Raw genomic sequence first — 21587 nt, 5'->3', positions numbered from 1 at the left:
AAACCTTGATTGCCATGCAAAGGCTGTTACCTTAGCAACGCCAGAGTTGCCTAGATTTGAGTGGAAAGGTTCGTCTTCAGTACATCTAGTTGGGTTATCTCTTTTCTGAAGGCGCGACATATGGTCGAGAAGGGTTGTTTGGCTTATCTAGCTTATGTTCAGGATACTACCGCAGAGACTCCGATGATTGATTTAGTGTCCGCAGTTCGGGAATTTGCCAATGTGTTTCCTTCTGACCTTCTAGGCATGCCACCAAATCGTGATATCAATTTCTGTATTGACTTGGCTCCAGGTACCCAGCCTATATCTATCCTACCGTACCGTATGGCTCCGAAAGAGTTGAAGGAGTAGCTTGAGAAGTTGCTAGCAAAGGGATTCATCAGACCAAGTGTATCACTTTCAGGTGCACTGATCAACTCCAACCTGCACCACTATATAATGGCGAGGAGTGGTCGATGCAGCTTTTACCCGAAAGGTCGGGATTGATATTCACAGGGAGTTAATATTGGTTGGGAGTTGGGTTTCTATCTAATCTAGCTATGCATGTTGCTTTTAATTGCACTTCTAACCATGCTTGGATTTGTTTCTATTCTACATTTAATGTTATTGATTGCTGAAAATAATCTAAGTTAATTGTTTTTATAGGATTTTTCTCAATTGATAAAAAGCACTAAGGTAGTGACTTCCACCTAGGTGGGTATCTAACGGGTATCGAGAATTCAGGGCAAGGTTGTTATGATTGGGGTCGTGCTATAACCATCACCCATAAGTACTCACTTTACACCTCTCGCAGTTTGAGTGACTTTGCCCAATTTGGCTTTCTCAAGTTCAAATGGGTGTTCATGCAACACAAATGATATTGGCTCAAGTCGAATATTACTATCTCTAGGTTTAACCCTTTAATTGGGGCTATCAATCTCTTGAATGCACCCCAATTCCCTATTAGCCTAATTTTCCTAGACTTAGTCTCTCTTTCTCAAGGAGAGTCTAAGTCATAAAGGTACGAATTAGTGTTTGCAACCACCAATTCTACAATTAAAGCATGAATCAAGCTAAACATCACTAACCCATAAACAATTAAGCCCTAAAATTCAAGACCCATTAAATACCCATACTAGGGTTGGATCACAATCCTAGCTAATGAGTTTAGCTACTCATAATCAAGGTAAAACTCAAAGATGAAGATGAAATATAAGCCATAAAAGTTGATTACAAGAACAAAATCTAAGAATATAAGCTAAAGCTACTCTAAAATTACTCTAAATGGTAAATTACGGCTGTTCACGAGCTCACTGATACAAAAGATAACCTAAAAATGTGAAAAAGATCTATTTATACACAGCTGAAATTTCTGGACAAAAATAACCCTACAGAGATTCCACTATCAGCGAAATACTGGGTGCCTTAGCGCATGGACTTTTGCGACTGCATAATAACAAGGGTTGACCACGTTTCTTCAATTTTGGACTTGGACTGGGCTAGGTTTTGTGGACAGCGTAAAGTCTACCACATCCGCGTTGGCTTCTATCGCGGCCGCGTAAAATGTTAGCAGACCGCATTTCTCAGTTAGGTTCCACTAGCCAAGTCTCTGAACCTCTTTCACGCCCTTAGCGGAATTTGTACCGCGGCAGCGCCAATGGTTTCGCGGTCACGCTTTTGTGACGTGGTCAGCGGCTGTGTTAGCACTTGGCTACAGCTTCTCTGAACATCACTTTCGCTATAGCATATTTTTAATCTCCTCAGTGGAGGGTCTTATGCAACCGCGTAATAATAACGCTGACAGCGCTCCAGTTCCATTCTTTGGGATTGTGCAAGTACGACTCCTTTATGAGTTCATTTTGGCTTCTTTGCCTCATTTTGACCAAAACTTGCAAGTAAGCACCTTAAGTTAGCTTTCGGGAATACCTTTACACATTTTTTATCCCAAACCTAAGCAAACAAGAGCATAAGATAGGCTAAAATTCCTAGTTATCAACTCCCCCAAACTTAAGCTTTTGATTGTCCTTAAGCAAACAAAGTAATTCGCACCTCCACAAGACAAGAAAGGAAAATTTCAGTTGTTCTAAGGTGACTTCATCAAGCATCAATTAGGACTAATAATTACCCTCAACACAAATGCATTATCAACAAAACACAACTTTTTTAGTACCATAGTTCTAGTGCGACACAAAAGCATGAAGAGTTGACTGAATTCACCAAGGAAGCTCGTTCTATTACATAGGTCGTTGTGGAACCCAAACTCTTTCTCCTATTCCCTCCATAAGTAAATCTCACTTAAGAATTGACGCACTCAAATCAAAGATTGTGAAGAAGCACACTCATCTCTCACAAGGGAATGTCACAAGTTTGGCTTCAAGTACCATAAGCTTGCCCCTTATGTGAATCACCACTAATGTAAGTTCACTCAACTCGAGATCCTATAGGGCTTTTACGGGAATGTAATGAAGGCTTTTGGATCAAGGTAGGATAAATTGGTCTATGAAGGTTTCATCTTTCCTTAAGCACTTCATTTTCTCATTTCGGCTTACATTTTCTTGACTCTTTGAGTCATTTTCTTCTTCCTTAGGGGAACTAGAGAGACACACTGTCACTCTTTCTTGTTTATGACAATCATTTTTCTCCTTTTCTAATTATTCCAATCCTTTCATCATTGTTTTCATTGATTCCCTTCATTTTTTCATATTATTCACTTTCTTTTTCACTTTTCTTTTTTTTTCTTTTGCCTCCCCTTTTCTTCATTTGTATATTTTATCACTCCAAACTTATGCTTTTGCCAATTATGCTAAGGAAAGATCGGGTGCTAAGAGAGGGTCATTTTAGAATGGATAAAGGCGTGTATCATGGTTATTGAAAGAACAAGGGCTTCGGCTCAACAGGGTTGACTAGGGATATCATATTTGGTGGGCTTTGGATGCTTTCAAGTTTCAGGTTGGATCAAGAAGAGCCTATATTTATTTCTCAAGTCAAGCTACACTTAGAATTTTGCCTAGACAAACATTTAGGGCAAGTTCTAGACTTATTGGCACGGGACTTAGACTTACAAATCAATACCTCACCTCACAAGCTGTTGAATTGCTAAAGAGAACAAAGTCGATGGCCCACAATAACCCTAGCTAAGATTGAGCAACAGAAATGGCTCCAAAAACCAATCGATGATTGTTTAGTAAACACAAGAGTCTAAAGGTCACAACTAGCACCATTCTTTGAAAATCAACTTGTTTCTAATCATAAGGTCAAAGATAAATGTGTTAGGCCCAAGTGAAACTTGCATGAGACACTTTTATTCATTACTACTATTTACACAAAAACATAAACAAAACGGACTTCAACCCTTAAGAAGGTTGTCATGCCATCCATCATCGGGAAGAGCCACCCGGTTCACACAAATTCCACCTTTGGAAAGAACCATGACATGAAAAAAATCAAAGGCTTATTGATCATGAAAACTTGTAAAAGTAAAAAGCTACAAATTGAAAAAGAAACTTCTAAATGAAATAAGAAGCTACACTATTAAGGAAAATTTCAAAAGAAGTTATAAACTAAAATATGGAAAGTAAACTGAATATGTACAATAGGAGATTGAGACGAATATACATAAAAAGGGAATGAATATATACATGGAAAGGTAACTTTATATACATACCAAAAGTAAAAAGAAGTACGAAAATAAAGTGCGATAAGTTGAAAATAAAGAGGAAAAAATATTATCAAGGTTATTACAGACCAATTATCCAAATCATTATCAAAATAGGGCCACCACCTCAAATAAAAATTAGCATTGTCCTCAATGCTAACAACAAAAATAGAATAGAGAAGGGTAGAGAGTAAAGAAAACTCCCTATGATGCCTCTATCTGCATGGGGTCACTGGCTGAGTCCTGTGGCTGACCTAAGTCATCACTCTCGGGATCCTCCATCTCAATCCCCAAACCCTCAATCTAGGGGATCACCACTCTTCTCACTGGTTCTATGTCAGCCTTCTCCTCTGATACCTGTGCTGCCTAAGCTGCTGGAACTTGCTCCTCTAAGAGTAAGTCCAATGGGATGTCTCCAGCTGATGTAATCTTCTCTACCTCCTTCCTCAATAGCTTTACTGATTCATTTGAGGCCTGAGTCTTGTTTATTTTCTTTGTTTGTTTGCTCAGGTCCTTGATTTCTTTTCCCTGTGCATCCAAAGTGGCCATGATAAGCTTCTGGTTTTCCAGGAGCTTCTTCTGGGTGTCTAGAAGCTCCTTTAGTGATTCCTCCATTGAAGCAGGCACTTGAGGCTGTGCCGGAGCTGAATGAGCTGCCACTGCGCTGGATAGGATAGATAGCTTTGATGTAGCTGCCTGCATCCAGTTGTTGATACTGGATAAAGTCTAATTAACCCGTAGTGCAGTCAGAGAGTATGCTGATGAAGAAGGCACTGAAGTAGGAATAGAAGTAGATGGTCCGGAGGGAGGATGTGGCATGGCAGTGGAAGGCTCGGAACTAGTGGCCACCACCCCTGGCTCTTCAGACTGGCCAGTGGAAGTGGTGGCTTTGCCCTTGGACTTGGGGTTGTCCGGACCTTGAAGGGTATACTAGGAAAATGGCATCTTTGGCTTCACTTTGGTATCAAAGTCCTTTCTTTCTACTTCCTGGTCCTCTAGGTACATGGTGAGGAAGTTTGGGAAGGGATATGAGCTCTCATCTTTGCCAACTGATCTGGTAATCACCTTGGCCATAATATTCTCAACGTTGATCGGGTACCCCACCATGATAGCCCCCATAATAATAGCCCGGGAAACTGGCATATCACTATCATGTGTAGTAGGGTCTAACCGGCTGCACACAAAAGTAGACCACCCCTTCGCTTCGAAGCTCAGAGTGTTCCTGTAGATCGGGACCCCAGGTGTCAGCCAAGCTGGAGTAGTCCCATGAATAGAAATCACCGATGTAAGCCAAGGGCATGCTAACTCATCCATAGCCACCTTCTCTAGATAAAGTGACTCATCCTCATCAGTGAACCCATCATAGTCATTTAAAATCTTGCCATCAAACATAATCTTCCTGTTGCGGACTTTGGTAAAAAATGTGCCCTTTTTTATGTGGGCGACATTTGCATAGAATTCCTTGACCAAAAATTCATTGGCCTCTGGTAAGTTGTTGGTGAAGAACTTCCACCCCACTCTCTCGTTGAAGTGCCTCTTGACATTTGGGTTGTGGTGTAGCAAATCTCGCTCAATAAACACCCTCTCAATTATAAGTGACCTTTGAGGCCACCGCTTCCAGAACTTGTGGTAGGCTTTCTCACTCACAAACCAGTCTTACCATACCACAGGGTTCCTTAATCTAACCAACCCCCATGTTTGGGTGTCACCATCCCTCCCGTCGTCCGGGATCTCAGCATCAACATCAATAGGATCCGCTGGTGAGGACAAAGCTGTAGCAGGTAGGGAAGCTGATACTGAAGCCTCACTACTTTCCTCTAAGCCATCAGATGACTTAGAAGAAGCAGAGGGTGTAGGCTCGTCTTATAACTGGAACTTCCCTTGAAAGTCTATGGGAACATAGGTTGACCGAGTCTCCTTCCAAAACTTCCCGGGAAGGGACATATTCCTTGAGCACTAGTGGTAACTTGTTCCTTCCTTGTCCTCTTTTTCTCCTGCCTCGGGAGGATTCTGCCCTCCTTTTAGCTTTATCGTTTCCACCTCGTGATCGGACCATTATCTGCATACACAATCAGTGCAATCTCATTAGTATTGTTGTTAAAAGAATCATCAAAGGAAAACAAATAAAATGTTGATAGTTTATCTAAAAGCAAGGGCCCGCTGACAGCGGAGAAAAGAGCGCGGCCGCGGAATAGACAATGCAATCCGCGTAAAAAGGAACGCGACCACAAAAGACTAGGGATCAGACTACCAGTCTCAGAAGTTGAGGCACTGCTGACAGTGGAAAAGGGAACACGACCGCGGAATGGGCATCGCGGTTCGCGTAAAAAGGAATATGGCCGCAGACCCAACTTATCAATTCTCTGAACTTTAAATCCGCAGTCTGCAAAAAAAAATAAGTGCGGCCGCGTAAAGCAGATCGTCGACCGCGAAAATGCCACCGCTGATCGTAGAATTGCAAACCATTTTTAACTCTTCACTTTATATGAATGATGACTGCGGAATTAAGGCCGCGACCACGAAATTCAAAAAGGCATGGGCACTGACCAACGAGATATCACCTAGGGTTTTTACTTAGCATACAACTTAGGCAATTAACTAGTAAAATGAACAACCCCATCCCCATTAGGCATTAAAATCAATTACCCAACCAGTTTTATCTTCAGTTAAGCATACTTTTGATTCTTGGCTTGTATTAACCCTAATTAAAAGAAAATTGAAACTATATGGAAAGAAAAAGCAAGAACTAAAATTAAGACAAAGAAATTGAGCATACCATTTGTTTAATTTGTTGTAGAAATTACTCTTGCCTAATGAGATGGACTCTAGATGCAACAAGAAGTAGTTGAACAGTGCAAAGGGGTTTTAAGAGCTGAGGGTGTGAAAAGTGTAAAAGGAGGAGGGCCCTCCTATTTATACTAAAACCTTGAGGGCCCACACTGACTTACCTAGTGAGGTCGCGAAATTCCACCGCTGTCCGTGTTTGGCTGTTTTGAAGAGTTGCAGATTCACTAACACCGTTGAGAGCGAAAAAGCTGGCGCGGCTGCGGAACAAGTCTGCTTACCACAAAAATTCCACCGCGGACGCGGTTGAAACTTCAGAGAGGTTACATTTTGGACTTTTCAAGTCCGCGTCCACTACAGAATCACGCCCCTACAAAAAAGCTTCCGCTGACCGCAAAATTTTTAGCATGGTCAGCGGTCCAATTATACACTTAGCCAAATTTTTCCAGTAGTTGTCCTGCATTGCATCAATAATTACTACACAAATCTCACAACCAGTTAGATAAAAAGAGCCTAATCTAAGAAGGAAAATGAAAAAAAGGAAGAAAAATCACTTGGGTTGCCTCCCAAGAAGCGCCTGATTTAACGTCGCGACACGATGCATGTTATTATCATCATCTGAAATTGATCAAGGCCACCACATGGCAGTCATCAAATTTTCCCAAATAGTGTTTGACTCGGTGCCCATTAACTCTGAAAACTTCACCATTTATATTCTTCAAATCAAGAGCACCAAATGGATTTACATGTACCACTTCAAAAGGGCCACTCCATTTTGACTTGAGCTTTCCCGAAAATAGTCGTAACCGAGAGTTGAATAAAAAAAACAAGTCACCTTCCTTGAATTCCTTGCTCCGATCATACTTGTCATGTAAGTACTTCATCTTGTCATTATATAAAGACGAGCTGGAATAGGCATGAAACCGAAACTCATCTAGTTCATGGAGTTGCTCTACCCGGAGATTTGCTGCAACATCTCACTCAAGATTTAACTACTTCAAGGCCCACATGGCCTTATGCTCTAACTCAACCGAATTGGAATGCTTTCCCAAATACCAACCGGTACGGAGACATAACAATTGGAGTCTTGTAAGTAGTTGTAAGCCCACAAAGCATCATTCAGTTTCCTTGACCAATCAGTCCTATTTGCATTGATAGTTTTTGAAAATATGTTTTTTATCTCCCTGCTGGATACCTCAACTTGTCCACTGGCCTGAGGATGATAAGGGGTTGATACCTTGTGATTGACACCATACTTTGCAAGAAAAGTGTCAAATGCCCTATTGCAGAAATGAGAACCCCCATCACTAATGATTGCCCGAGGAGTGCCAAACCGTGTGAAGATATTTTTCTTGAGAAAGGCAACAACACTACGGGCTTCATTGTTGGGCAAAGCCACGGCTTGAACCCACTTGGAAACATAATCAACGGCCACCAGAATGTAAGTGTTGCCACATGAACTCACAAAAGGCCCCATGAAGTCTATGGCCCACACGACAAAAATGTCAACCTCAAGAAAAGTGGTGAGAGGTATTTCATCCTTCTTGGAAATTCCACCAGCTCTCTAACGCTCATCACATCTCTTAACAAGCTCATATGTATCTTTGTACAGGGTAGGCCAATAAAATCCACATCTAAGAACCTAAGCAGTTCTCGCCCCACCATGATGACCACCGTAGTGCGAGGAATGGCAAGCATCAAGAGTACTCATTTGCTCCTCTTCCGGAACACATCTCCGGATCACACCACTATTACAAATCTTGAAAAGATATGGCTCATTCCAATAACAATCCAAGCTGTCCCATTTAAGCTTCTTCCTTTGGTTAGAAGAGAGCTCACCCGGGATAATGCTGGTCACAAGAAAGTTAGCCACATCGGTGAACCAAGGCATAATATCCAAAGACACAGAGAGGAGTTGTTCATCGGGGAATGAATCATTAATTTCGAGGCCATCATGGGGCCTCCCCTCCTCTTCCAAGCGGGACAAGTGGTCTGCCACTTGGTTTCACTTCCTTTTCGATCAATAATTTCAAGGTCAAACTCTTGAAACAAAAGAACCCATCTCATCAACCTAGCGTTAGAGTCCTTCATTGCCATCAAGTAAATGAGTGTCGCGTGATCGGTGTGCACAATCACTTTGGTACCCATGAGATATGGCTTAAACTTTTCCATGGCAAAGACAATGGCTAGCAACTCTTTCTCGGTCACCGTATAATTGACTTGGGCATCATTCATCGTTTGCTTGCATAGTACACCAGATGAAATATCTTGTTGATCCTTTGCCCCAAAATCGCTCCTACCGCAACATCACTAGCATCACACACGAGCTCAAATGGCAAGCTCCAATTGGGTGCAGTGATGATGGGAGTGATAGTCAATCTATACTTGAGAAGCTCAAAAGCTTTCATGCAATCATCATTGAACACAAACTTTGCATCCTTTTCCAACAATTTGCACAAGGGATTCACCACCTTTGAGAAGTCCTTGAACCTCCGGTAGAACCCTGCATGCCCAAGAAAGCTCCTCACTCTTTTGATGGAAGTAGGAGGAGGGAGTTTTGAAATCACTTCAATCTTTGCTTTGTCTACTTAGATACCGTTCTTTGAGATCTTATGGCCGAGGACAATGCCCTCCTCGACCATAAAGTGGCACTTTTCCCAATTAAGCACTAGGTTGGTCTCTTCACATCGAGACAACACCTTGTCAAGATTATTCAATCATTTTTCAAAGGAATCACCCCAAACACTAAAATCATCCATGAACACTTCCAAGAAGTCCTCCACCATGTCCGTAAATATAGCCATCATACACCGCTGAAAGGTAGCCGGTGCATTACACAAACCAAATGTCATCCGTGAGAAAGCAAATGTGTCATATGAACATGTGAAGGTGGTTTTCTCTTGGTCTTCCGGTGCAATCAAAATCTGGTTGTAACCCAGGTACCCATCCAAAAAGAAATAGTAGGAACGCCCAGCAAGTCTATCCAACATTTGGTCAAGAAATGGCAATGAAAAATGATCTTCTCGGGTCACTTTTTTCAGCTTTCGGTAATTCATGCATACCTCCATCTGGTGACAGTCCTAGTGGGGATCAACTCATTTTTCTCATTTGTGACCATATTCATACCCCCCTTCTTCGACACACATTGTACCAGTGAAGTCCATGAACTATCCGAAATGGGGTACACAACCCCTGCATCTAGCCACTTGATAACTTCCTTCTTGACAAAATCTTGCATAGCCTTGTTCAACCTCCTTTGATGTTCCACAGAGGGTTTGGCATCATCCTCAAGTATAATCTTGTGCATGCAAAAGGAAGGGCTTATCCCCCGAATATCAGCTAGAGTCCATCCAATTGCCTTCTTCCTTTTTTGGAGCACCGCAAGGGCGGCATCTACCTGCACGTTAGTTAAGCACGAAGAAGGAATAACAGGTAAAGTTGAACAAGGACCCAAGAATTCATACCTGAGGTGTGAAGGCAAAAGCTTCAACTCTAATACGGGAGGTTCCTCGATTGATGGCTTCGTTGGTGGAGTCTTTCTGTTCTCAAGATCCAAGGAGAGTTTATGGGGCTCATATGTGTAAGAACCCATTCCTTGCAAAGCATTGAAATACTCCACCAAACCTTCATCCTCAGTCACATCATGGTTAAACAATACAGCCTCCAAAAGGTCCTCCTCATTTATCACAACACTGGTGTCTTCAACAATCACCTCGGTCACAGGATCAACAAAGAAACATACTTCACTGCTATTGGGCTGGCTCATTGATTTGCAGACATGGAATACAACTTTTTCATCACCCACCCGGAAGGTGAGCTCCCTTGCTTCCACATCAACCAAAGCCTTCCCTATAGCTAGGAAAGGTTTCCCCAATATGATCGGAACCTCATAATCAACCTTGCAGTCCAAGATCACAAAGTCAGCGGGCAAAATGAACTTGTCCACCCGAACAAGAACATCATCAATAATACCAAATGGCCTCTTCATTGTTTGATACACCATTTGCAATCTCATTGAAGTAGATCTCGATTGATCAATACCCAAAAGTTTCGAATACAGAGTAAGGCATCAAATTTATACTTGCTCCTAAATCATACAAGGCTTTTGCAAAATTCACACTTCCAATGGTACAAAGAATGGTAAATGTGCCGGGATCTTCAAGCTTTTGAGCCATCAAGTGCACAATGGCACTCACCTGATGAGTCATTTTGATGGTATCACAATCCATAGATCTCTTTTTAGTTACCAAGTCTTTCATAAATTTGGCACATCCCGGCATTTTCTCAAGAGTATCCACCAAGGACACATTGATCAACAAACTTTTCATCATCTCAATAAACTTCTTGAATTGGTTTTCATTTTTTTGCTTTGCAAGTCTTGATGGTAAGGTGGAGGAGGCCTTGGCAAAGGAGCCTTGTATTTGGGCATTACCGTTTTCGGTATGTCTATCACGTGTTCCCTAGACGGGTTTACGTCATTTTGAGTCTCCTCCTCATTGTCATGAATATCAATTCTCACCTCACCATTCAAATTCTCTTCACTCACTTGCTCATCAACTATTGGATCATCGTCATTTTGCATTTCAACATAGTCACTCACAACTTTCTTTTGCTTGGAGGTACTTGCTTTACCACCTATACCGCTCCTTATGGTCACCGCCATTGCGTGGCCGATATTGTTCCCACCCTTTGGATTTAATACTATGTCACTTGGTAGTGCCCCCTTAGGGCAAGTGTTCAAAGCTTGCGAAATCTGGCCAAGTTGGACCTCCAGGTTATGGATAAAAGTATTATGGGGCACCAATTGGGCATCAGAGTCGGAGTTTTTCTTCATCATTTGCTCAAACATTGACTCAATCCATTCCATCTCATTGTTGGACGAGCTAGGACCTTAGGACGGAAATGGAGGCGGGTTGTTTGGTTGTTGAAACATCGGAGGCCTTTGAAAGCTCGGCGCCTGATTACCTTGATTACCGTTATTCGAACCCCCTTGGTTGTTGTTTCCACTCCAATTACTATTGTTATTGCCACCCCAATTGCCCTGGTTACCCTAGTTGCCCCAATTCTGATTGTTGTTCCCCCAGTTCCTTTGATTGTTGTTGTTATTGTTCCAATTTCCTTGGCTTTGGTTTTGATTTCCCCAATTTCCTTGGGATCTCCACTATTGTTATTGATTCGAAGTATTGCCCCGTTGTCCTTGGTAATTGTTCACATACTAAACCTCTTCATTTTGCTCATCATACTCATCATCTTGGTTGTAATCACTACTACCTTGCTCATATTGATCTTGATTGCTTTGCATATGCTGACCACACTATCTCCTCTTGTTTACCAATAGATTAACCCCTTCCATTGCGTTTACTTGTTTTGGTCCCTGAATCTACTGAAGCTGTGCTTTGGCTAACTGGTTCATTGTTGTTGTCAATTTAGCTATGGCTTGTCCGTGGTCTTGAAGTTCCTTGTGAAGATTTATGACATGAGGGTCCTGTAGACATGTGATTTTTGACCCTCCCCAATATTTTTCATTTTTAGCACGTAAATATTTAATTTAGGCTTAATATAGCTATTTCAACTCATTTTTAATCTTTTGCTTTATTTTATCACAAAAAATATTTTAGTTTACGTATTTTTCGTAAATTTAAATAAAAAAATATACAAAATAGTACCTTATCTTTATTTTTATATAATCTTGAAAACAATAAAAAATAGTTTTATGTTTTATAGTTTAGTTCAATTAATTAAAATTAATTTTATATTTTTATATTATAATTGTACATAATTTTGGAATAGGTAGGTTTATCCTGTCTTTATAAATCTTGTAATCCATTTTTTAGTCTTTGGCCCAATTTCCTAGTCCATACCCCTAACCTAATCCCTACCCCAATATAACAGGATCTAACCCTAAAATATAAGGACCACGCCTAAAATTCCGATCATCCGCCGTTTCTTAATAAAGAAGAACTAATGCTGCTCGGTGGGCCGGGCCTGAACCGGACCGGACCGGGCCCGCGGTCCTAACGGGCCTGGTGGGCCTGGTGGGCCGGTCCTGGGTGGGCCGGTCTTGGTGGGCCTCTGAGCCCGTCACGGGCTGGTCTCCATGGTTGAGCCCACGAGCCCGGGACCGTTTGGCCCGGGACCGGCAGGCGGGCCTGGGCCGGTCCTGGCGGGCCTGGCGGGCCCAACGGCTATTTTAAAAAAAAAAAAAAAAAAAAAAAAAAAATCAAACGGCCATATTTAAAATCTAGCCGTTTGGGCTGAAAATATGACCGTTTTTTAAGTTAAAAAAATGGCCATTTGGCCCCCAAACTTTATTTTAACCCCAAACTTTATATAATTACACTTTTCCCCATTTCTCAACTATAAATACCCCCTCATTCTTTCATTTTTATTCACCAATTCATCAATATCTCTCAATATCTCTCAATCTCTCTCAATCTCTCTACTACAATTACTTAATTTATTGTTGAAATTTCGTGAAAAATTGTGAAGTTGTTGAATTGAAGTTTTCAAGTGTTCAACGATTTTCAATTTTCAAGAAGTTGTTCGGCAATCCGGTAAACTCGTTTCAACTCTTACGTTTTTATAATATATTTTTGTGTGGTTTAGTTTGCATAATTATAATTAATATGGCATTTACTTTGAAAAAAATGTTTGGTAAAGGAAAAGATAAAACCGGTGAAAGTAGTGGCCAACCAACTACCCTTCCCCCGGCTCCCCGACCTAGAAAAGATAAGCAAGTTGAAAGTAGTCGCCAACCTAGACGTCCTCCTCCTTCCGTAATTCTTGATAGTGATCACCCTTGTTTTCAATTTACCGATAGTGAATTTTATCATAATGTTGCACCAGGTGATAGATTAGATGATGAAATTATGAATGCTCTTTATCCTAATGAAACCATCTTAGAAAATAATGAGGAAAATGAGGATGATGATGAAACTCAAGCACCGGATTTAGATGATACACCTACTAGTCCTCTTAATAACCCAAGTGATGCACCGGTCGACCCACCTGTAGAAACTCCTACTTTTAATAGAGAACCTGCTAAACGCTTAGAAACATCATTAGTTTGGAATTTTTTTACTCAAGTAAGAGAAAAAAATAAGGCTAAGTGTAAAACTTGTGGGAAATTAATGTCGCATAAATATGTAGGAGACCGTAGCGGCACAGGTAGTTTGACTAGGCACATAAAAACACACCCTAGAGATAAGGCTAGATTTTTTCAAATGAAAGCGCATCTAGAGGGGACAAGTGTAGATTCTGCGATTAACCCTAGTACAGGTTCAAATCTAGTTCAACCAGGAATTAACACTGTCACTGGAGGTATTTTATATTACGATCCAAATAGAGATCGTGAAGAATTAGCAAAGATGATTACTGTTATGTGCTTACCTTATACTTTTGCTTCTAATCCTAATTGGGTTCATTATATTAGAAGAGTGTTTAATCCTACTTATAAAGGTTGGCCTCGCGCAACAGTTAAGAGTGATATTTATAAATTCAAACATGAATATGAACAATATTTGCGTTATTTATTTACTCATATACCTAATCGGATTTCTATTACTACTGATATTGGTAGAAGTGGTAATGATTGTGATTACCTAACTGTTACAAGTCATTGGATAGATGAAGAATGGATAATGCAAAAACGCATAATTGCATATAGAATAATTAATTCGCGTCACACAGGTAAATTTATAGCTAACACTGTTGCAGATATTTGTAGATATTTTTGCTTTAGCGATAAAATAATGGCAATTTCAATGGATAATGCTTCTAGTAACACCAGTGCTATAGGCATGCTTACAACAACACTAAATCCTGCATTTACTAATATTTTCCATGTTAGATGTATTTGTCATATTTATCATTTAATTGTCGGTGATGGTATGCGAATATTAAACATAGAAATTGAAAAGGTTAGAATGGCTCTTAATTGGCTTTTTTATTCAAACCGTAGAAGTAGACTTAGAGAGTATTTTAAAAAATGTGATGAATATGGCCTTAGAGAAAGAAAGGTTCCTAAACCTTGCCCGACTAGATGGAATTGTATGTACGAAAGTTTAGTAGTAGCATATGAATATAGAAACCCAATTAATGCAACGTTTAATTCTCGGGTAGGTGGTGAAGATGATGATGAAATGCTTACCACTCAAGATTGGACTAATGTTAAAATTCTTTTAGATTTTTTAGAACATTTTCAAATTGCAACAAATGCATTTTCTGGGCAATATTATCCTACTATTTCAAACTGTTTAGTTTATATTGCAGCACTATCTGATTTGTTTGTTGAATTTAGTGAGGGTGGGGATATTTATGAACTTGCTATAAATGAAATGAAACAAAAGTTTAAAAAATATTTTTTTCCTATCCCTCCTATTTATGGTCTTGCTGCAATGCTAAATCCTACAATGAAATTGGGAGGTCCTCATTTTTGGTATTCAAATATTTATAAGGCTTTAGATCTTTCAAATGAGGAAATTGCGACACTTGCAGATGCAAAAGCTTCAATTAAGATTAACGCTCAAACAGTTTATAATGCTTATCAACTTGCCTTAGAGCATGCTAGGCCAACTATTCCAACCCCTACTTCGTCTAGCTCACAATCCTCTAAAAGAGTTGCGGGCTTAAAAGCTCTTAAATCTTGGACGGAGTTCAGGGGGTCTCAAGGTGAAAATTATGATGAAACTTCACATCTAAATGAGCTTCAAGTTTATTTGTCTCAGGGACTTGAAAAGGAGAATCCAGACGGCTCTTTTGATCTTTTGGAATGGTGGAAGGCAAGGGAAAAACATTTTCCTGTTCTTGCAAGGATGGCTCGGGATATTTTATCAATTCAAGCTTCAACTGTTGCATCAGAGAGCGCTTTCAGTCAAGCAAGACTGCAAATAGGTGATCATAGAGCGTCTATGAGGGATAGCTTGGAAAAATCAGTATTGTTTAGAGATTGGATCCGCTCGGAAAGAAGAAACTTTGGAATTGCAGAAGCACAACCGGCGATAGATGAAGCTTATGAAGAAATGATAGCGGAACTTACGGAGGATTCGGCTTCGCCCGGAAGTGGTGATGAACAAGCTTCTTTTCCACCACCACCAACGCAACCTCCTCCGAACCTTGAAGGATTTATGAGATTTGTTAGAGATAATACATAGAATAATATGTAACTTGTATTTTGGCACATCTTCCTTAGTTTTTTTCCTTCTAATGGTGGTATTAGTACCTTGTTGTGCTCATTCCATTGGGGGAAGGATGACTAAGAAAGATATGTCATTTTTTGGTAATAAAATTTATTGCTTCTACCCATGAGCTTCTTTTCGCAATATTTCTTTGTCTATACTTAGAATTATTTATATGCTACAATATATACATAATATACAATATATATACTACAAGAAAATATATTTATAAGATACAATATATACATAAGATACAATATATATACTACAAGAAAATATATAAGAGAATATATATACATAAGATACAATATAATATACTACAAGAAAATATATTATGCTACAATATATACATAATATACAATATATATACTACAAGAAAATATATAAGAGAATATATATACATAAGATACAATATAATATACTACAAGAAAATATATTATGCTACAATATATACATAATATACAATATATATACTACAAGAAAATATATTTATAAGCTACAATATATACATAAGATACAATATATATACTACAAGAAAATATATAAGAGAATATATATACATAAGATACAATATAATATACTACAAGCAAATATATAAGAGAATATATATACATAAGATACAATATAATATACTACAAGCAAATATATTATGCTACAATATATACATAATATACAATATATATACTACAAGAAAATATATTTATAAGCTACAATATATACATAATATACAATATATATACTACAAGAAAATATATAAGAGAATATATATACATAAGATACAATATATATACTACAAGAAAATATATTATGCTACAATATATACATAATATACAATATATATACTACAAGAAAATATATAAGAGAATATATATACATAAGATACAATATAATATACTACAAGAAAATATATTATGCTACAATATATACATAATATACAATATATATACTACAAGAAAATATATTTATAAGCTACAATATATACATAAGATACAATATATATACTAAAAGAAAATATATAAGAGAATATATATACATAAGATACAATATAATATCAAGAAGTGATATTTATGCATGACAATTTAGTGTTTTACTATTGTTTTGTTATTTTCTTTTTCGTCAAGCACTTTAATAATTAGATATACATATATACTACATATTAATATAGCCATGATACTACAAGAAATTGTCTTTAAAAAAAAAAAAAAAAACCCGCTAGGCCCGCGAACCCCACGAGCCCGGCCCGTTAAGCACAGGACCATGTGGGCTTAGGCCCGTCACGGGCCGGTTCCACCCATTAGGCCCACGAAGACCGGGACCGCCAGGCCCGGGACCGCCAGAGCCCGGGACCACGAAGCCCGGGACCGCGAGGCCCGGCCCGTTAGGCCCACTAAGGCCCGGGCCCGGGACAAAATACAGCCCTAAGAAGAACACACAACCAGCGAAATACCAAAAAGAATGCTAAGGATCTAAGGAACGAACCAAAAGAAGAAAGCTAAAAACGGCAGATGATTTTGGCTAAAAAGGGCAGCCGTTTCCCTTACCCCAAAAAATCCTCATCGTCCTCTTTCTCTTTAAAATTAAGAAAAGGCACAAAAAAAGCAACCAATTTAATTTCTCCATTCTAGAGAACAGCACAAAGAGTTGAAACCAGAAAATCGACCATCTCCTCTTTACGCAACACACATACATATCTGAATCTTCAACCGGCCATCTTGCTGGAAATTCAGAGAAAGCAGCAGCGACAGAACATTAGCGAAACCCAGCTGAAACGACCACCTAAATTAGCCGAGTTCGAGTTTGCCGTTGAGATCGCGTTTGAGTTCTCCGGTCGTGGTTCTGTGTTGCCTCGGATTTTGCTGCTGTTTTTCAGTCGAATTTTCGGAAACAGAATTGCTGATTTTTCTTCACTACTGAGATTTTGGATTATCAGGTTCATTATTACTTTAGTTTCTTCATTTTATTTGGTTAATGTGAATCTACACTCAGATTTGTTTGCTCGATTTCAGTTGTTGAGTATTCTGTCCGTGCAAAATAGGTGGCATTATTTAGTCGATTTGAAGTTTCTATTGTTTTCCTATATTTTGTGGTTGTCAATTTTGTCAGTTGGTTGTTTGGTTACTAGCATCATGATTTAGCTATTTTGGCAGTTTTTTTTGGCTTCTGTGGAATTCAATTCAGTTTCATGCATTATTCTTCTCTACTTTTATTTTTGGCATTGATTTAAAACACTTAAGGTTCTGCTCACCTCACTACTCCAAAATGACTTCATATTTGAATTGTCAGACATGTACGTGTGTCAATTGCTTCTAGTTTTTCTTATGATTCATTGGTTTAAGCCTATAAAGTGGAAGAACGTAACTAGAAGTTTGATAATTTCAACATGGATCGAGGTGTTATTTGTGTTGGGTGTACGTAGTGCACTTTGCTTCCATTACTTAGTTTCTTTCTACTTTGGTTTTCCTTTACTATGTGCTGGATGATGAAGCCGGCGGAAACAAATCTGTGTTTAATTCTTTTTTTTTGTTTTGTTGATTGGCAAGGTTGTGTTTAATTTTAATCTATTTTGTTGATGCGAGGGTTGGGGTTTTTGGGTTTAAAAGCAATAGTTTGCACTGAAATTTAAAAGGCAGAGATGGTCTTTGAAGGTTTTAGGCATATGGAGATAAGGATATGTGAATTTTCTATCTTTCTCGCACATAAAGATTTCAGTGTCTAAGAATTTTAATGTTTGGCAACAAAGTGGGTGTAATAGTTGAATCTATTTGTTAGTAGTGTTTCGTTCTTTTTCACTGTTATTCTGTATCAATGAAGTTTCGATTTAGAGTAATTGGTGTAGATTGAATAAGTTTGCTAATGCAATTTGGGCTCTATTTGATTTTATTTTTAATTGATATAAGTCGAGACATTTTAATTTATTGTTAATATATATATATATATATATATATATATATATATATATATATATATATATATATATATTTGTTTATTCATAAGCTAGCCCATCTTCACTAATCATGAACATCCGTAGTTTGCTTTAGTTGAGTACAGTCCTTTGAAAATTAGAATCGAGGTGTGCCATTAGTTGAATTTCCATGGCCCTCGCAGACTTGAAAGTGCCTACTTGCTCTAGGCGCGCTATTTAAATTAATTTCCTTAAACTCGGGGGTGCATTTCATGTGACCCAAATCCAAATCTCAACAACGTTAAATAAAATGTGTCGTAGACCACGAGTGCATTTCATGTGGCGTGGTTCAAAGACGTGTTTTAGATAACGTTGAATCTTTCTAAAATTAATTAAAAGTGGTTAATAATTTAAAATTATACCATAGGCTAAAACATGTTTTAAAATCAGATAATAGGCCAATTATGATAGTTTAAGCGACCGTGCTAGAACCACAGAATCCAGGGGTGCCTAACATCTTCCCTCGGGTTAACAGAATTCCTTACTCAGAATTTCTGGTTCGTAGACTTCAAAAGGAAAGTCGAAATCTTCCTCAATTTGGGATTTAAAAATAAACCGGTGACTTGGGACACCAGAAAACAAACCATCCCAAGTGGCGACTCTGAACAAAAATGAATAAATAATCTCATTTCGAATAATGTCACTTAAATTGGAAAAACTCCCTTATACTACCTTCAGGTGTGTAAAAAGGAGGTGTGGCAGCTCTGGCGACTCTGCTGGGGAACGAACCCAAAATCTCTGGTTCAGGGTTGAAGAATTCGAGCTTAGAATAATTGTTATAGTTGGCTTTATCCATTATCTGATTTTGTTACATGATTTGGGCCTAATGTGCTAATTGATTGTTTTTACCGCTTTGATATTCCGTGAACTGTATATAAACTATTGCGAAACCCCTCCTCTCTCTGAGTCTTCTAAATTATGAAGAAGTGTGCACTTCGTGTGACTTCTTTTCTGTTAGAGTCATATCCCAAATTTAGAACGAGGTTCGGACAAGTTGCAAAGCCGGTGAAGCTTCTGTATTCCTGGTACGCTACCCCCCCCTCGGCTCGAGCTGTCCGCTCTAGTAAGCCAAGTCTAGAACAAATAAACCCAGGTTTTTTAAAACCTAGTATAACAATACCTCATGCTGGATCCCTAGTAGGAACGTTGCTTTGTATCATGTGCATTTTGACTTAGGGGACTCAACACAGGGGTTGGGTCCGTCTAGGACAGGTATACCCAAATTAAAAAGACCATCCTGATGCATCTTACGTGCTGCTTGCGCATCTATTTGTTTCGGCTTGCATGTTGATCGGCTTCTAGAATAGGAAAAGAAAATGAACAAAAAAGAAAATCGAAAAAAAAAATCAAGAGTGAGAGGTAGGTATTTGAAATTTCTGAAACTCTCACGAAATTCAAAAAAAAAAAGAAAAATAATCCAATGTTTTCAAAAAGTCATGTTTCCCTGTTCCGTCAAAAAGGGCGAACTATGCGGGTCTAATTCTCACCGGATGTGAGATACGTAGGCAAACCTCATCGGTTCCGGCCCATAAATTTTAAAAATCCAAAAATATTTTCCTTTACTTCCTCTCTAGAAAAGTCTTTTTTTTTTAGACCCAATTTTCAAAAAATCCAAAAATATTTTCCGTTACTTGCTTTAGAAATCCTCTTCCTGTCATCGCTTGATAGCACTCTTTGTGAGATTTTACTAAACAAGCTCTCTCATTTTTGTTTCTCTGCTCCCGTCGCCTCGTGGTGCCCGAAGGTTTTCACCGACGAGACTCTCTCTTTTTATCTCTCTCAATTCAGCGTGTGCCGGTCTCCATTTGTGACGCTTATTGGTTCCCCACTATCTTTGGCAATTGATTTGAAGGCTTGTGCTTGGTAAAGAGAGGTAGGTGATACTAACTTCTCAACTGCTCGACGTGCCCCAATTTCAGGGCGAATGGGATTTTATTGTTGGTGTGACTGAACCTCTGGGAGAGGCTGCCTACGTATCCTTTCGGAATCAAGTCAAACGTAGTTCAGGCCTCAATCAATGTTTTTTTTCCCTCTTTCTATTTTTTTTGTTTTGTTTTTTTTTTGTTTTTGTAGAGAGGATTGGGTAGTGTTTGGGAGTAGTGGGGAGTAAAACCTTCGTCATTTTCAAATGTGTCAGGACCGCTGGAGTATGATTTAGACGTAGTATCTCTTGACTGCATCTGCATTTACTGCTGTGTCGGGGTCATTTCCTTCGATATCACCTAAATACAATGCTCCTCTCGGCAATATCTTCCTTATGATGTAGGGGCCTTTCCAATTTGGAGCAAACTTCCCTTTTGCTTCCTCATGATGCGGCAGAATACGCCTCAGTACCAACTGACCTACTTCGAAATTCCTGGGCCGGACTTTCTTGTTGTAAGCACGGGCCATTCTTCGTTGGTACAACTGTCCGTGACAAACCGCGGCCATTCGCTTTTCATCAATCAAAGTCAATTGCTCTAGCCGAGTCTTGACCCACTCGCTGTCTTCGATTTCCGCTTCGACAATGGTTCGAAGCGAAGGAATTTCTACCTCTGCCGGTATTACAGCCTCGGTCCCATAAACCAAAAGATAAGGAGTCGCTCCTACTGATGTGCGTACCGTAGTGCGGTACCCCAACAATGCAAATGGTAACTGCTCATGCCACTATCAGGAACTTTGGATGGTCTTCCTCAAAATCTTCTTGATGTTTTTGTTTGCCGCTTCTACAGCACCATTGGCCTTTGGCCGATAAGGAGTGGAATTCCTATGCGTTATCTTGAATTGCTCGCATACATCTCCCATCAAGTGACTGTTCAAGTTTGCTGCGTTATCTGTAATGATAGTCGCAGGAATACCGAAACGACAGATAAGATTTGAGTGTACAAAATCCACCACAACTTTCTTAGTGACCGACTTGAGAGTGACAGCCTCTACCCATTTTGTGAAGTAGTCTATGGCAACCAGTATAAACCTGTGTCCATTCGAGGCCTTTGGTTCAATTGGTCCAATGACGTCCATGCCCCAAGCGACAAATGGCCAAGGTGCGGAC

General features: G+C 39.3%; 1 long non-coding RNA gene across 2 annotated transcripts in view; it reads left to right on the top strand.

Moving 5' to 3' along the window:
• Positions 1–17020: 17020 nt before the first annotated feature.
• Positions 17021–21587, top strand: part of LOC142172878 (uncharacterized) — a 38276-nt gene continuing 33709 nt past the window's right edge. For both annotated transcript variants that reach the window (XR_012701946.1, XR_012701945.1), the window contains exon 1: positions 17021–17524. This is a non-coding gene — a long non-coding RNA (uncharacterized LOC142172878). The remainder of the gene's footprint in view (positions 17525–21587) is intronic.

This window comes from Nicotiana tabacum, chromosome 18 (assembly GCF_000715075.1).
Source record: "Nicotiana tabacum cultivar K326 chromosome 18, ASM71507v2, whole genome shotgun sequence".
Taxonomy (NCBI): Eukaryota; Viridiplantae; Streptophyta; class Magnoliopsida; order Solanales; family Solanaceae; genus Nicotiana; species Nicotiana tabacum.
The sequence above is the reverse complement of the archived record's forward strand: the minus strand, read 5'-3'. Positions and strand labels throughout refer to the sequence as shown.